We start from the raw sequence: 16,830 nt of genomic DNA on the forward strand, positions 1-16,830 counted from the left end.
TGCTTCTTCATTCCAACCAGAAGTCTTCAGAACCAGAAAATAGTGATAAGATGTGGAGATCTAATGTCTGCGGTCGGCTGTAATCCTGCCATCTCCAGCTTTCTCATTACACAAGTATCAATCATATAATAAGACTGAACACAAGACCTTCCCAGCCGGCCTACAGACCAGAGGGGAGATTTCATGAGACCTTCTCTCCATCTACCTGATCATCCTGTGGAAGAAGAGGCCGGGGACATCTCTCCACTGCTGTTCTCTTACTGGATCTACCTGCAGAAAACACAGACAGCCACTGAATTCATTCTCTACATACAAATAATAAAGGCCGTGTGGATTTAGTCCTGTCTATTACCTGGTGATAGGGGGGGCTGGTGGTCCTCCATCATGACGTCCTTGTACAGATCCTTGTGTCCTTCTAAATACTCCCACTCCTCCATGGAGAAATAGACAGTGAAGTCCTGACACCTTATAGGAACCTGACAACACAATGATACCGTCATCACCCAGACACGTTATACCGCCATAGTGTTACTGTATAATGTCCCAGCATTCCCAGCAGCGTCACCTCTCCAGTCAGCAGCTCAATCATCTTGTTGGTGAGTTCTAGGATCTTCTGCTCATTGATCTCCTCCAGTATCAGGGGGTGAGGTGGAGGCCCTGTGATTGGGCTCAGAGGTCTTCCCCATCCATCAGACATCGGGGCCTGACAGCCATCACTAGAAGTCTTCTTCACTACCGTGTAATCCTGTTTATGGGGAGACACATCCATAAATATCCCTGCAGACATTTCTAGTATCCTCCCCGTCTGGTCCGGCAGTTATGTCGGCTCTTCACATCTGTGTTCATCAGTTCTGTTGTTCTATTCTGTTGGCTGTTCGACATTTTACCAGCTGCAATAGTTTCCAGCATTCCGGCCGTCTTCACACTTGGCTGCAGCATTTACAGTACAGGCCATGCGGGGGAGATTTATAAAATGTCTTTCACGCGGTGCCGGTATTTTCTAGAACAAATACACTTAGCTTTTGAAAATTCTGACAGATTCTAAATCCGCAGCGAGACTATTTATACTACGGACTTTGAACCCCTTAGGCCTCCTTCACACGGACGACACGGCATTGCAGCGATATCGCATTGCTTGTCCGTGCGATTTTGCTGCATCTTCTCGCGGCAATACAGCAATTTTGTAGTGCTACAAAGTCGCGCGACTTTATAGCACCACATGCGGGGATTTTCGGGGAGGGCTTGAAATATAAGCCCTTCCCTGAAAATAAGCTCTAAAGCATTGTCCAGGACTCCGCTGCAGCTTCTTCTAGGTCCCTGGCACTTGTCTTCTTCATCCCTTCTGGCCAGAGATTGAAAAATCCCTGCCTCCTGGAAGCACTGAATGTGATTGGCTGATGCTTAGCCAATCAGATCCAGCACTCGATGAACGGCTGTGATTGGTTCATCAAGCGCTGGCTGTGACTAGCTTAGCATCAGCCAATCACAGCCAGCGCTTCCAGGAGGCAGGGATTTTTTAATCCCCAGCCAGAAGACATGATGGAGAATACTGCCGGGGACCAGGGAGAAGATGTGGTGTAGCTGACAGAGCTTCTAGGTGATGTATGTGTATTTTTTTTACTTATCCCTGCAGCCAAGAGTTTGATTAGGGCTTTGACAGAAGGATTTCCTACTGTCAAAGTTGCATCGCAACGCAAGAAAATCGTGTTTTCATGCGATGCGATCTAACAGAGAGGAAGCTCCATAGGGACACATGGGCTACAATACCTCATGAGTCGCGGGCATATCGCCGGACCCGCAAGGTTTTTGTGTCAAATTGTCGCATGCTACAAAACGTCACATGTGTGAATTAACCCATAGGAACGCATGGGCTTCACATACATGCGATTTGTAGCAACAGGACAAAATTGCGCGACTTTGTCGCCTGTGTGAAGTAGGCCTGAAAACAAAAGATAAAATCGGCAGCAGTTTGGCAAGTAAGTCCGCAGCAAAATATGAACCATTTAGATGCGGATTTGGCTGCTGCGGATTTACTGCGTAATAGCTGCAGGCTACCATTGTGGAACGCCCGCAGTAATCATGCTTCATGTGAAGGCGGCCGAAGGACTGAATCAGCAGTAAATCCTCTGCCGTAGATGTGAACAGAGACTGACATAGATAAGAATGATGGAACGTGACGTCATCCCCAGAATCTCTCACCTCTCCTGTAAGCTGGAAGAGTATCTCTAGGGTGAGGGTGAATATACTCTCCGCCATCTTGTCCCGGTTCCTCTCCATCCTTGTCGGGTCAATCAGGGTAATTATCTGATATAGAAGATATCCGCCGAGGATCCTGAATGGGAAGAAGACGAGACAATGTAACATCATACAAAATCTGCTATAATAATACAATTACCGGACATTCCCCCCGCTGAGCCCCAACACAACCCCCTCCACACCCCACTGCTCGGCCCCCACTGCTGACCCCCAGTTCATTAGCACCATTATCAGCCATCTTCTGTCTTCCTGACTGACAGGACTGCCGCTCAGCGCCACGCTGTTTACATCAATACCCGACTTGTCTCGTGAACTAAACACGCTGGACGCAAAGCTGGAGAGGGGGTGCAGTCAGGTGATGCTGTGAGCAGTGCGGTGCTGGGTGATACATAGGGGGCACTATAACTAAGTGGGGCAACAAAGGCAGCATTATAGCTTAGTGGAGTCACTAATTTTATCTGTATTACTTTTACATGATCGCCATTATCCATTGGATAGTGGTGATCATGTGACTGGGGACCGCATATCGCAGCACCCCGAGAAATCTCCAGGCTCTCGGCTACGTTTGGTAGCCAGGAGCAGGGAAATTTTAAATTACCCTAGCAATCTGCAGCTTTTGCGCATGCGTCCACCACCCTGGTGACGGCCGCGTGCGCAGAAGCTGGGGTAAGGTCTGCGGATAAATCTGGGGGCCTTATGTACGTAATTTCATCCTCCCTCATGGATATGATCAATAATGAGGGGAGATAAAACATAAGCTTTTTAAACTTTTTTTAAACTTCTTTCCAAGGTCTTCAAAGTCTCTGCAGATAGTTGCAAGGTCCTTTTTGCTGTGTCATTTGCCCCTACATGTATTAGTAGGAATGGGTGGTGTTCTGTAGGACTGAAGAGTCTTGACAGCTGATCAGACACATCTTTGATTTGTGCCCCTGGAAGACGGAACACTTCTTGGGAGAGGTCAGGTCTGCAGACAGCGGCCTCTGTTCCTCTCAATGGGGAATCCTTTTTTTTCTCCATTCAAAAGTACGCTGTGTGCTTACTACATAGTTCTTTAGGTCATTTCCTGCTGTACCTCTGTCTCCTCTCCTCTGTTCTTTGTGGGTAGTCATTTCTTGCTGTACCTCTTTCTCCTCTGCTCTGTTCTTTGTGGGTAGAGTCATTTCTTGCTGTACCTCTTTCTCCTCTGCTCTGTTCTTTGTGGGTAGAGTCATTTCTTGCTGTACCTCTTTCTCCTCTGCTCTGTTCTTTGTGGGTAGAGTCATTTCTTGCTGTACCTCTTTCTCCTCTGCTGTTCTTTGTGGGTAGAGTCATTTCTTGCTGTACCTCTTTCTCCTCTGCTCTGTTCTTTGTGGGTAGAGTCATTTCTTGCTGTACCTCTTTCTCCTCTGCTCTGTTCTTTTTGGGTAGAGTCATTTCTTGCTGTACCTCTTTCTCCTCTGCTCTGTTCTTTGTGGGTAGTCATTTCTTGCTGTACCTCTTTCTCCTCTGCTCTGTTCTTTGTGGGTAGAGTCATTTCTTGCTGTACCTCTTTCTCCTCTGCTCTGTTCTTTGTGGGTAGAGTCATTTCTTGCTGTACCTCTTTCTCCTCTGCTCTTTGTGGGTAGAGTCATTTCTTGCTGTACCTCTTTCTCCTCTGCTCTGTTCTTTGTGGGTAGAGTCATTTCTTGCTGTACCTCTTTTTCCTTCTGCTCAGGAACCAGTACCAGGCCCCCCTGTGTGAGAACCTCGTACCGGTTCCTGAGCAGTATGGGTGCTGGCTGATTCCAGATCCTCCACATCTTTGGGTCACATGCTTGCATTCTTCTGCTTCTGCAGGTACACTGGTCATTTCTTTTCCTTTAACATTTAGAAGACTTTCTTCTACTCTGTCAAGGAACTCCTCCTCTTACTTAGTAAGCTTCAATATAGCTATTCTCTCCTGAAGATGCTGCATCTTTTCCTCCGGTGGAGACACAAGCTTGCATTTCTTGCAGGTGAATTTTGACTTTTCCTGGGGTAGGTCTGTAAACATATAGCATACGTTGCAGCTCACCATATGGCTCCTCTCCTTTTCCATGTTGTCAGATGATGTCCACTTCCCAACTTCTAAATGTAAAGAATTGTAGTTCAGTTACTACTGGCACGTGGTTTGTGATGTCCCCATAGCAGTCAGACCTGGCTAATCCTGACAATCTTCCCACTTAGAGTGATTCTTTGCTCTTCCCAGAGCAAAGGAAAGGGGTAACAACTTGATTATTCAATGTTAATTGCAAAGGTAAGTGCACCCCTATGTAATGTAACTTCCAGAAGCGTGAAATTTGGCACGAGCATTCTTTAGGTCCTAAGTGATGAGAGTGGGAGGGGTGGTACATTCTACAGAGGGACATCAGTACATGCAGCCTGAGGAGAATATAACATTCTTCTTTGTGTATACATATTTTACTCCTCATTTCCTCTAAAGTAACCTTGACTTCATAAAAGTTTCCATGCGAACAACATGTAAACACCTGTACCAAATTAACTTGTGTGAAGCCAGGTATATCAGCTAGTCAGATACATGCCTTCTTATTTGTAAACTGCAGACATCCAACACATTGCACTTGGCAGGACAGACATCTGATGAGATAAACCACAAACGTAATATTACAGTTTCTATATTGTCTCACCGAATAGGACTAAAAATTAACTTTTATTAAATACGTGTTAAAAAAAGACTATATAGTCAGAGACACACTACAAATAATAGGTTAATGGATTAGAGCGTTTCAAAAGCAAAAAAAGGGACCTTTGCAAGGTGCGATACTATTTGTCCTCTTCCAAGATATGCTTATATTAGATGCGTCTCACAGTGATATGGGAGAGCTCATTTGCATACAACGCATATGCTTTCAAAAATATTAGTATGTTTTTAATATAGCTAATTTGGAGATTATCAGAGGAGTCTATATGAGTATATCACGGATACCTTCTTAAGATAATTAGTCCAAGATGTGCATCAAAATAGTTGGTGGCACATCACAGAAACGCTGTCACGTACTGTACACTGTCACGGTAAGTATTGAGAGTATAGATTGGACTCGGGACATTCAGTAAATGTATTTTCCAAATGGAAAGCGTCACACCATTAATCTAATAATTGTACCAGGATAGGGTTTATAATATAAACCTTGTATTAATCATCTTTTTTGATACATTGTAGTCGATGATTATATGTGTTATTCTGATATTGATTGTATATACTCTCAATCTGGACACTTTATACGGTATAATCTTGAGTGGTGTTAGCCACTCTAGATGCTCGTAGCTGTATGACGATATTTATATTAGGACCCTCATCGAATCCTTTTCAAGTACGTATAGGACATAGTTTTTAAAGGGGTTGTCCCGCGCCGAAACGGGTTTTTTTAAATTCAATAGGCCCCCCGTTCGGCGCGAGACAAGCCCAATGCATGTGTTAAAAAAAAACCAAAAACGTTTAGTACTTACCCGAATCCCCGCGCTGCGGCAACTTCTTCCTTACCTTAGTAAGATGGCCGCCGGGATCTTCACCCACGATGCACCGCGGGTCTTCTCCCATGGTGCACCGTGGGCTCTGTGCGGTCCATTGCCGATTCCAGCCTCCTGATTGGCTGGAATCGGCACACGTGACGGGGCGGAGCTATGAGGACCAGCTCTCCGGCACGAGCGGCCCCATTCACCAGGGAGAAGACCGGACTGCGCAAGCGCGTCCAATCGGGCGATTAGACGCTGAAATTAGACGGCACCATGGAGACGAGGACGCTAGCAACGGAACAGGTAAGTGAATAACTTCTGTATGGCTCATAATTAATGGACGATGTATATTACAAAGTGCATTAATATGGCCATACAGAAGTGCTGAACCCCACTTGCTTTCGCGGGACAACCCCTTTAAGGGGCAGCAATCAATGCGATAGTGTCAGCTGTTTGTACCATCAATCAATAAATCAGCTTATGCAATGTACTTGATCCACTTTAGCTCCAAGACTCTAAGTCATGCATATGGGTTTACTGCAGATTTAGACTTGCAGATCCCCATTCATGCATGTAAGTCTTCTGTCTTTATTATGTGGGCTAGTTATGCACTCAGCACCACATTCAAGCTCTTAGTGGTTAGTTCTCCCCATGCATCGATTTTTATCTTATATCTTGCTTTGGGAGTTCAGCTGATTTAAAGATCAAACTTTGATCTTTAAATACATTTGAATACATTTACTGAATGTCCCGAGTCCAATCTATACTCTCAATACTTAACGTGACAATGTACAGTACGTGACAGCGTTTCTGTGATGTGCCACCAACTATTTTGATGCACATCTTGACTAATTATCTTAAAGGGGTTGTCTCGCGGAAGCAGTGAAATTTTTTTTGCCCAGTCCCCCTTATTAAGCAAACATTACTAAGCCCCCCTGTAAATGACTCTTCTAGCTGGTTTGTACTTACAGTTCCAGCGTTTCAGCAACTTATAAAAAGTTTCCCCAAGATGGCCGCCGGCTCTTTTCCCGTCGCTTGCTGTAGCCCGACGTGCGCGCTCCCGAGACGCTACCAGCTGTGTCTCCCTGACAACCAGACGCCCCACAGCCGGCGACCAGACCCCGGGATTGAACGCGGCCGACCAGTCACCCACCGCCAGGCAGCAGGCAACCGGCGCTAGGCCCCGGATCCCCCGCGCTAGCCCCGGCTCCCCAGCGGTAGGCTCCGGGGCCCAGCGGTAGGCTCCGGGGCCACAGCGGTAGGCTCCGGGGCCACAGCGGTAGGCTCCGGGGCCACAGCGGCAGTCCGTCACGCGTCACCCCCGTCAGTCCGTCACCCGTCACCCATCACTTACCTGGGCGGCTGGGCTGGGCGGCACTGCTGGGCGGCTGGGCGGCTCTGCACCTTCCTCTAAGAGAGGATGGTAGCAGAATGGCCGCTCCAGCGCGCTCCCGAGAAGATATAGCTCTTCTGCGCATGCGCAGAAGAGCTGTAGCGGCGAGCACGCTGAAGCGGCTCATGCTCAGAGCAGAAGACCGGACTGCGCAAGCGCGTCTAAAAAAGCAAGCCATGGAGACGGGGACGCTAGCAACGGAGGGGGTAAGTGTATAACTTCTGTATGGCTCATATTTAATGCACGATGTATATTACAAAGTGCATTAATATGGCCATACAGAAGTGTATAACCCCACTTGCTTTCGCGAGACCACCCCTTTAAGAAGGGATCCGTGATATACTCATATAGACTCCTCTGATAATCTCCAAATTAGCTATATTAAAAACATACTAATATTTTTGAAAGCATATGCGTTGTATGCAAATGAGCTCTCCCATATCACTGTGAGACGCATCTAATATAAGCATATCTTGGAAGAGGACAAATAGTATCGCACCTTGCAAAGGTCCCTTTTTTTTGCTTTTGAAACGCTCTAATCCATTAACCTATTATTTGTAGTGTGTCTCTGACTCTATAGTCTTTTTTTAACAGGTATTTAATAAAAGTTAATTTTTAGTCCTATTCGGTGAGACTACAGTTTCTATATTGAGCTATGCTTAAAGTTTTTTTCGTGACACACGGCACAAAGTTTTTTGTAGTGTGAACAATGGAGCAACAAAAACCATCTGTTACGGCCACATTTCACACAGCTTGAATAGCGAAGCCAGGAAGACGGTTCCATTCTATCATCATATTGGAATGTAATAGATATCGCAAGGTGCTTTTTTTAGCTACAAGTTTACAACCTAAGGGCGCATTGAGATGCCCGTATATCGGCCGCATATTCACGCTGGCCGATATACGGCGTCTCTCTCTGCAGGGGGAGGAGGCTGGAAGATCCGGGAGCAGTGCTCTGAGCTCCTGCCCCCTCTCTGCCCCTCTGCACTATTTGCAATGAGAGGAGGAGGGACGGGGCGGAGCTAAGTTCCAGGGTGTAGCTCCTCCCCTGTCCCACCCCTTCCCATTGCAAATAATGGCGAGGGGCAGAGAGGGGGTGGAGAGGGGGTGAGAGCTCAGTACACTGCTTCCGGCTCTTCCAGCTTCCTCCCCCTGCGGAGAGGGACGCCGTATATCGGCTGGGCGTGAAAACCCAGCTGATATAGGATTGTCTGAATGTGCCCTAAATCAAAGGATTCTGGCAAAATCCCCATCAGTGCGCAATAAAGGAAGATATTTCTGCATAACCTGACAGATATTTTATACTTCATGTGGTTGAAAACATCATCATGCCCCTCCCATTATTACATGGGTGTGGTTTAACTCTTAACAACTCAGTATGCTTTTTTCAGCAGAAATGTTTTGGGCCCTCGATAACATCCATTTTGGGTAATTGCGATTTTGTAATCCCTCCATAACTTTTTGTTCTTCCATTTGGTAAGCCCTATCAGAGGAACAGTTTCACTTGGCACGCAGCAATTCTCCCACTGGGACACTTTTGAACACATGAATAGGATGACACGATGAGGCATATAATATACTGCTGCTAGCAGTGGGCTTGTGGACGTCTTGACCAAAGACCACAACGCATTGCCTGACAGCTTCAAATCCAGAAATGAAATGTGAATTGGATCATGGGAAAATGTGAATTGGAGGTTAAATGGAGTATTATTGAGATAACTGACCAGGGTTGGTATGGCTGCTGCACCGCCAGACCGTATTACAGCAAATCAGCAATGTAACAACTATACCAGATTCCTTATTGAATAGCTAATGTCGCTCCCGCCATGCCATATGGATAATGGCCATAGTAGGAGAGAATTTAGCACCCATACTGGTGTCTGTAAGCTGCAAGTAGAACCCGGAGCCAAAAGAAAAAAAAAAGATCTTTGAGCAAATATTGCACTACAATACCCAGATTATATCTGCGCTCGAGGGAGTATGAGCTGTAAATCTGCAAGAACCACTAATGCCAAATCCATTAAATGATGGGGAATAACGGTATATAAAGAAGTAACATCAGCTGTAATCCACATGAACCCACCCTGCTACGACACGTCAGCTAGGAGTACCCCAAGTACAAGCTGGGTATCCGGTAATGAGGGGATCAATGGTTGGAGCAGAACAAATGGGTTCATTCAATGACCCTATACCGGTAGGAAAGGAGGGTATTTGTGAGTCTCGCGGCGCACAAATCTGACGCGATTTTGACGCCCGTGTGAAGCGGCCTAAGAAGGATATATCTCATTAACCCCCGAACTGCCACATTTAAATAGAAAATGTCACATTTTTGTTACAGGTTTTGAATTCACGTCTTATGGAAATAAAATTGGAACCCGGCGACTTCCATCCTTATTAACCCCTTAATGGCTGGGTTATTTGCACAGATAAAGCTGCAGCAAACTGTGTAAAAGATAATCTGTCCCTGTCGCCCACAACAACCAATCACAGTGCAGCTTATAGCACTAACTGCTCCTCAGGAGAGCTGCACTGTGATTGGTTGCTATGGGCCTCCATAAATCTGCCCCCCAGTACTGGTGACCCCACATACCTCCACCTGCAGCCGGACAGGAGCCGTGGGGTTGTTATGTGCTTACAGGACCTGTGATGATGTCACCGTCATGTGATCAGTGTGTGGGAGGAGACAAGGGGTCACATGACCAGGTCTCTCAGCTCAGTGGATGCAGGACTCTGCTGTGTGAGGATGTATTCAGAGAGTGTATGGAGCAGAGCTGAGTGTGTGTGTGAGACGGAGGAGCGGAGCCGAGCGTGTGTGAGACGGGGGAGCAGAGCCGAGCGCGTGTGAGACGGAGGAGCGGAGCCGAGCGTGTGTGAGACGGAGGAGCGGAGCTGAGTGTGTGTGAGACGGAGGAGCGGAGCCGAGCGCGTGCGAGACGGAGGAGCGGAGCCGAGCGTGTGTGAGACGGAGGAGCGGAGCCGAGCGCGTGTGTGAGACGGAGGAGCGGAGCCGAGCGTGTGCGAGACGGAGGAGCGGAGCATAGCGCGTGCAAGACGGAGGAGGGGAGCCGAGCGCGTGTGAGACGGAGGAGCGGAGCCGAGCGCGTGCGAGACGGAGGAGCGGAGCCGAGCGCGTGCGAGACGGAGGAGCGGAGCTGAGCGCGTGCGAGACGGAGGAGCGAAGCCGAGGGCGTGCGAGACGGAGGAGCGAAGCCGAGGGTGTGCGAGACGGAGGAGGGGAGCCGAGCGTGTGTGCGAGACGGAGGAGGGGAGCCGAGCGTGTGTGCGAGACGGAGGAGGGGAGCCGAGCGTGTGTGCGAGACGGAGGAGCGGAGCCGAGCGTTTGCGAGACGGAGGAGCGGAGCCGAGCGTTTGCGAGACGGAGGAGCGGAGCCGAGCGTTTGCGAGACGGAGGAGCGGAGCCGAGCGCGTGCGAGACGGAGGAGCGGAGCCGAGCGCGTGCGAGACGGAGGAGCGGAGCCGAGCGCGTGCGAGACGGAGGAGCGGAGCCGAGCGCGTGCGAGACGGAGGAGCGGAGCCGAGCGTGTGTGCGAGACGGAGGAGCGGAGCCGAGCGTGTGTGCGAGACGGAGGAGCGGAGCCGAGCGTGTGTGCGAGACGGAGGAGCGGAGCCGAGCGTGTGTGCGAGACGGAGGAGCGGAGCCGAGCGTGTGTGCGAGACGGAGGAGCGGAGCCGAGCGTGTGTGCGAGACGGAGGAGCGGAGCCGAGCGTGTGTGCGAGACGGAGGAGGGGAGCCGAGCGTGTGTGCGAGACGGAGGAGGGGAGCCGAGCGTGTGTGCGAGACGGAGGAGTGGAGCCGAGCGTGTGTGCGAGACGGAGGAGGGGAGCCGAGCGCGTGCGAGACGGAGGAGGGGAGCCGAACGCGTGCGAGACGGAGGAGCGGAGCCGAACGCGTGCGAGACGGAGGAGCGGAGCCGAACGCGTGCGAGACGGAGGAGCGGAGCCGAGGGCGTGCGAGACGGAGGAGCGGAGCCGAGGGCGTGCGAGACGGAGGAGCGGAGCCGAGGGCGTGCGAGACGGAGGAGCGGAGCCGAGGGCGTGCGAGACGGAGGAGCGGAGCCGAGGGCGTGCGAGACGGAGGAGCGGAGCCGAGGGCGTGCGAGACGGAGGAGCGGAGCCGAGAGCGTGTGCGAGACGGAGGAGGGGAGCCGAGCGCGTGTGTGAGACGGAGGAGGGGAGCCGAGCGCGTGTGCGAGACGGAGGAGGGGAGCCGAGCGCGTGTGCGAGACGGAGGAGGGGAGCCGAGCGCGTGTGCGAGACGGAGGAGGGGAGCCGAGCGCGTGTGCGAGACGGAGGAGGGGAGCCGAGCGCGTGTGCGAGACGGAGGAGCGGAGCCGAGAGCGTGTGCGAGACGGAGGAGGGGAGCCGAGCGCGTGTGCGAGACGGAGGAGCGGAGCCGAGCGCGTGTGCGAGACGGAGGAGCGGAGCCGAGCGCGTGTGCGAGACGGAGGAGCGGAGCCGAGCGCGTGTGCGAGACGGAGGAGCGGAGCCGAGCGCGTGTGCGAGACGGAGGAGCGGAGCCGAGCGCGTGTGCGAGACGGAGGAGCGGAGCCGAGCGCGTGTGCGAGACGGAGGAGCGGAGCCGAGCGCGTGTGCGAGACGGAGGAGCGGAGCCGAGCGCGTGTGCGAGACGGAGGAGCAGGGGCCGAGCGCGTGCGAGACGGAGGAGCGGAGCGCGTGCGAGACGGAGGAGCGGAGCCGAGCGCGTGCGAGACGGAGGAGCGGAGCCGAGCGTGTGCGAGACGGAGGAGCGGAGCCGAGCGTGCGCTAGAGACGGGGGAGCAAAGCAATTTAAAAAAAGACTTTTTTTTTTAAAGCTTTCCACTGTCAGCACCCCCTAGCTTCTGGTTCCCAGCAGCCTGTAGTAACATCACCTGACCGTTGGGAACCGGAAGCCAGGGGGCGCTGACAGTGGAAAGCCTTTGGAACAGTTGAAGAGGAGTGTCACATCTAATATAACTAAGCCTCCATGCTTTTTCTTTGACCCCTTTGCTTTACCTTTGGAGGCTGATGCTGGGGTCATTAGATGAGGCACAGGCTCACCACCACTTGGGGTACTCTTGGACCTTTGGTTGCCATGGTCAAAGCTGCAACTAGTCAGGGGCACAATCGGGGGATCGGATGGCTTAACGTGGCAGCCCGGAGTATATTGAAAAGCCTCAGGCAGGACTTAATAGACTAAAAGTGAAATAAACAATATACAGCTATAGAAACGTATTGCAACATATTGTACCAGGATTCAGAACGATAAATAAAGCTTAATAACATTTGTAAAAATATAAAAAGAAAAACTGAAGGTTGGAAGTTGAAAAACATCTCCCCCCCCCCCCCCCCCCCGTTTTAAAAAAAATAAAATAAAAAATATATAATTGGTATTGACATGACCATAAAGGTCCAAATACTTAAAATATAGCATTATTATATAATCGCAATGCATGTCTCAAACAAAACAAAAAATCCTAAAGCCAGAATTCTGGGGTTTATTTTTGACACCTCAACGCCTAAAAAATTGAATAAAAGTAATCAAAAAGGTTGTATGTACACCGAAATGGTACAAATCAAAACTGTTAAAACTTTCTCAATACTTGGTACTCTACATCAGTGTTCCCCAACTCCATTCCTCACGGACCCCCAACAGGTCAGGTTTTTAGGATTTCCTCAGTATTGCACAGGTGATGTAATTATTGTCGGTGCCTCAGACATTGCCCCAGGTGTTCTTACTAGTGATGAGCGAGCATTGCCCTTAGCGAGTACCTGCCCGCTCGAGACAAAAGGTTCGGGTGCCGGCAGCGGGCAGGGAGCTGCGGGGGAGAGCGGAGGGGAGAGATCTCTCTCCCCACCACTCCCCTCTGCTGACTGCCGCTACTCACTGCTCCCCCGCGCCAACACCCAAACCTTTTGTCTCGAGCGGGCAGGTACTCGCTAAGGGCAATGCTCGCTCAAGCAATTACCCTTAGCAAGTATGCTCGCTCATCTCTAGTTCTAACTATAGGATATTCTGAAAACATGACCTGTTGGTGGTCCCTGAGGACCGGAGTTGGGGACCCCTGCTCTACATAGACCGGAGCAGGGGATCGGGCACCACTGTAGTACACAGTGGGAGTGGAGAGAGGTGAGTATATAGCTATTTGTTATGTTAGTGCATGGGGAAGACATTGTATCGAAATGTTACAATTTAGACAGACAATCTCTTTAAATGATTCCATGAAAAAAATACAACTTATCACATACAAAACCAGATCTTCTATGACTATATCAAAAGAAAAGTAGATTATGGTGGAGGAAAAAAATGAAAAACAGATGGCACTTTAGGGGTTAAGGAGGTTGTCCACGAAAAATATTCTTTAGTTTAATGAAGCCCATTATTAAAATATTCTTTTTATTTACAATTAAGAAAAGTTTTCATCCCTGGATATTCCAGGCCTGATGTCAGATAGCGCCACCTGCTGTCTATATCCCTTGGTTTAACAGGCCTGATGTCAGATGGCACTATGTGCTGTCTATATCCCCAGACATTTCATAACTAGGACTAAGTGATCAATATCCTTTGTGGAATAACCATTTGGACTTTTGGAGATGGGAGTGAGAGGTTTAGTAAAGTGCTTATCAACTCAAGCTACAAGGCTTTTCCTGAGCTGCACCAGTTCTCTGAATGTACTTCCCCAGACAACAACCCCAGTTTTAAGTGTACCCTAAAAACACAACTCTTCAGGAAGACCTACCATATCCTTAGGGCTACAATGGCAATCATTAGCACCCCACATCATCCTCAAGTGGGCGATTGTGAATCCAGGTGACAGTTTACATGGCGCAGTTAAGATTGAGAGTGTATTTAAGCTGTTAACCAGCTGGGATCAGAGCTAGATGTGATCATGGTTGTTTGCAGTGGGTATCAGTGGTTTCAAACAGCCTCCATCACTGGTCACCTACTTTGAGACCATAAGTTTAGCTTATATGGGTAGAAATACAAAACAGATTCCTTTTAAGGCCCTTGCTGTGTAATTTAAGGCTGGCATCCCCTATGAGGTCCTGCTTACTGCCGCCTTAGAGTTGAGGTGCCCCTATGTGCATATTATATATGTGTGTGTTTAAAAGGGTTTCTTGCCTGTAGACCACAAGCCTCTCTATCTGGGAATTGGCCCACCACAAGTGAAGATAGACGCTCAAGAGACAGTACTTTCTTATAAATCTGGTGCCTGCCAGCCTTTATTTCAGCACAGCAAACCATAAGGCATATACACTTGTCTGTAGTATCGGCCTGTCTAACACCCTTTGCAGTCCATTCTGATACTACACTCCCACATATTCCCCACCCCCCATCCTGATGTAGGCCGTAGGCATCATACAGTTGTTCCCCCTCAGGGGTCAACACTCTACGCTCGGGGATCTCTCTGGGTGGGGCTAACACTGCACCTTTCTTTAGGATCTGTAACCGGCACTGTCTTAACTGCCACCTCATGTTTCTCAGCCTCAATTTCTTCCTGGTCTACTGCTGTCTACCTTTCTTTTACTGGCCTCTTCCCGGGTCCTTGTTTAGAAGGTGCCTCTGACTCAGATTTGCTACTTCCTGCAACTTCTGAGGCCTTTTCCCCAGTCTCTGCTTCTTCAGTGCCTCACCTCCTTCCTTCTCTTTAGTCTCTTGCACTTTAGAGGATTTCTCAGCCTCCATCTGTTCTTCAGTGCCTTTACCTTCATTCACAGAGGTGGTTTCCTCCCTCAAGAGTTTTCCAGTCTTCACATCCTGTTCACCTGTAGCACTCAGGGCACTTTCCAATAATTTGGCATACTTCACTGCTTGTATCTGATTTTCACAATTTTTCAACAGGAACTATTTGTTTACTTTCTGTCTGAACTAGGTCCTAGTCCTCTCTAGTCTTTGAACCTTACTTCCAGCAACACAACTATTTGATTCCCAGAGTTCCACTTTTGCACTTAACTTCTTAGTAAACTTTTAAAACACAACCTTTTCCTCTGACACCACTTTCAGGGTTCGTGTCACGGTTAGCACTTCGATCTCATTCTTAATATTCTCCAACAGTATTTCCATTCCTTCTACCGATTATTGGAATATGCTTTTGAGCTTTTCTCGTACCAGAGCTCTCTTTTCAGCATCCGTGAGCAGATCTTGCAGCTCCTTACATTACAGGGATAAGTTCCTTTTCATATGTCAAATTTGGAGGTTGCCTGTTTCTGTTATTTTTTCACTTTATGCCCGACCCTATGCTAGACTAAAGGTAAATGAAATACTGTCCCCTACTTTTGATATAAGAAATGGCACTCACCAAGGGTGTCCTCTCTCCCCAACTCACTTTATTTTCGCCTTAGAACCTTTGCTCCAAAGGGTTAGAGAGGACCCAGATATCCAGGGACTGAATCTGGGAGAGAGCTCACTATCCACAGCAGCTTTTGCGGATTATATTGTTTTTCTGGTAACGTAGCCTAAAAAGGGCTTTTTTCGGCTTGCTTCCCTTCTAGAAGAATTTGGCTCCTTCTCTAATTTTAAAATTAATTTAGGAAAGTCCACTATCCTTAATATTTCCATTCCTATGGCCCGCAGGATTGCTGTAAAATCTAATACCCCCTTCTCATGGTCAGAGACCTCAATTGATCATTTAGGCATCATATTAGCAAAAAAGATAGAAGACCTCTATGTGGCTAATTTCCAGACAAATGTCAGAGAATCTCCTTAGGTCATGCGACCTTCCGTGGTTCGGAAGGAAAAACGTTTTAAACACATACATTCTGCCGATAATACTCTATAAAATTCGTATGCTTCATATTTATGTCGCAAAAAGCTTCTTCAAAAATCTTTAGTCACTATTTACGGGTTATGTATGGAGACAGAAGAGGCAGAGACTGGCTTTCAGCCTTATAATAAGAACTGCAGAAGGAGGGATTGGTCTCCCATCCGTCCACAACTTTTACATGGCCTCCCATCTCAATTACTGGATGGAGTTGGCTGTCCCGGCAAGAGACCAGTTCCTTTAGGCCTTTCATGAAAGATATGTGGTTTCCAGTGAAACACAACTATAGGAAAGGGGAATTTAATCCCTTGCTTCGAGGTCCCTGCGAGACCTGGGACACACTGAGAGAGCACCTGGTGCCTAAACCTTCACCAGCTACTCCATTAAGGATAATCAATAAGGGAATGATTGGGACCCTTGTACGGTGGCACTCTGGAAAAAATATGACAGGTTTCAACTCAGAGATCTGCAAGCCTTAGCACATTTAAACTCTGAAGAGATCCTACAAACTCTTTTGCCCAACCAAAATTTATATTTTCTACAGAATACTCACATAGCTCGGTTTGGGGATTTCTTTAAAGTCTATAAATCTACCAGATCTTTAACTCCTTTTGAGAAAAACCTAGGGGACAGGACACTAAACTCTAGAAAAATTGCTTCTCTCAGGAAAAGCTTTGTAGCTCCCCCAGTTAACTTTAAACCTTACTTCCTCATTTCTTGGGTAAAGGATCTTGGTATTACACTCTCCTCAAATGACAAAATGGTATTGAAGACCGCTTTCGGACACTCTCCCTGTATCCTGCCTCAGGAAAACCACTATAAACTACTAGTGAGGTAGTACTTGACTCCTTAACAGTTATTTGATCATAAAATGGCTCCTCACAACAGTTGTTGGAGATGCAATGCCAGAGTTGGATCCTTCCTTCATATCTGGTGGTATTATCCAAT

The 16,830-nt window shown here is 48.5% G+C and overlaps 1 protein-coding gene across 1 annotated transcript in view; it reads right to left on the reverse strand.

The window, feature by feature from the left end:
• The window catches only part of LOC136624384 (zinc finger protein OZF-like), a 126,839-nt gene that overhangs the window by 17,460 nt on the left and 92,549 nt on the right, over positions 1–16,830 (reverse strand). The gene's annotated exons all lie outside the window — the stretch shown is intronic.

This window comes from Eleutherodactylus coqui, chromosome 4, assembly GCF_035609145.1.
Source record: "Eleutherodactylus coqui strain aEleCoq1 chromosome 4, aEleCoq1.hap1, whole genome shotgun sequence".
In the NCBI taxonomy this organism is placed as follows: Eukaryota; Metazoa; Chordata; class Amphibia; order Anura; family Eleutherodactylidae; genus Eleutherodactylus; species Eleutherodactylus coqui.